The 884-nt window shown below is 62.4% G+C and overlaps 4 non-coding genes across 4 annotated transcripts; all 4 read left to right on the forward strand.

The window, feature by feature from the left end:
* The first annotated feature begins 78 nt into the window (after positions 1-78).
* Positions 79-165, forward strand: Tc00.1047053402537.10. Its single transcript, XR_008253956.1, has one exon. It is a non-coding gene; the product is annotated as a C/D small nucleolar RNA (snoRNA), TB11C4C2 (small nucleolar RNA).
* Positions 166-366: 201 nt separating this feature from the next.
* On the forward strand, positions 367-456 carry Tc00.1047053402537.20. Its single transcript, XR_008253957.1, has one exon. It is a non-coding gene; the product is annotated as a C/D small nucleolar RNA (snoRNA), TB11C4C3 (small nucleolar RNA).
* Positions 457-602: 146 nt separating this feature from the next.
* Tc00.1047053402537.30 lies at positions 603-674 on the forward strand. Its single transcript, XR_008253958.1, has one exon. It is a non-coding gene; the product is annotated as an H/ACA snoRNA, TC11C4H3 (small nucleolar RNA).
* Positions 675-780: 106 nt separating this feature from the next.
* Tc00.1047053402537.40 lies at positions 781-877 on the forward strand. The gene has a single exon (XR_008253959.1). It is a non-coding gene; the product is annotated as a C/D small nucleolar RNA (snoRNA), TB11C4C1 (small nucleolar RNA).
* The last annotated feature ends 7 nt before the right edge of the window (positions 878-884 follow it).

Consider the following 884-nt stretch of genomic DNA (forward strand, 5'->3'; position numbering starts at 1 on the left):
TTCTTTTCTTTGTCCCTCTGCTCTCGCTGCGCGGTTTTGCGGCCCAGCGACGCGCACGCCCGCACACACACACACGCGCTACGATGGAGACATGTTGTTCGAGGTCCAAACAGTTTGAGCGACGCATTGAGAACGGAACAATAAAAATCACCTTTCGGCTGAGCGCCCGCTCCCCTCCCTCCCACTTCCTGCTATTGTTGTCGTTTTTCTTTCTTGCGCAACGGCGCGCACGTAACATCCTGCCCTGTCTGGCGCCCTGCCTGTGCAAACGGTTGGTGGCGGGCCCGCCCGAAAGCGCAAGAGAGAGAAAGAGAAAGAGAGGGCCGAATTGCCCGGAGGTGGGTTGTGGTGGGCGCACGCCGCTGCTGATGGAAGCAACCAACTCTTGTGCGCGAGGGCGCGTGGCCCCGTGAACGCGCTTGCGTGATGGCCAAAAACAAACTCAACAGGTCTGACAGCCGCCCCGCCCGCCGCAACCTCGCCGGCTGGCCCCCGCGCCTCCCCTCGCATGGCCAGGAAAGGCGCGTCTTGAGACCCACCGCTCCGTGACGCTGGGCGCTTGGGTGCATCGGCGCCCCGAGAAAGAGACACGCCGGTCGTGAAGCGCAGCGACCCTTGGGCCGGTGGCGCGCTGTCGGTGCCGCGCGTGGCGCCACTGCCCGGTTGCGCGAGAGTTTGCGGTGACGGTGCGCGCGTCGAGGCTCCCTCCCCAGTTCGGGAAACGATGGGAAAAAACAAAACCAAAGAGGACGCGCACGGGTGAGAGATGCGGCTGCGACGCGTGATGAAATTCCACAGTTTCCTGTCAGTCTGACGACGAAAACGCGTGAGGACGCAATTCCCGACTCAGCTCACACTGAAGTGCTTTGCTTTACACCCCCATC

The sequence above is a fragment of the Trypanosoma cruzi genome (assembly GCF_000209065.1).
Source record: "Trypanosoma cruzi strain CL Brener chromosome Unknown tcruzi_1047053402537, whole genome shotgun sequence".
Classification (NCBI taxonomy): Eukaryota; Euglenozoa; class Kinetoplastea; order Trypanosomatida; family Trypanosomatidae; genus Trypanosoma; species Trypanosoma cruzi.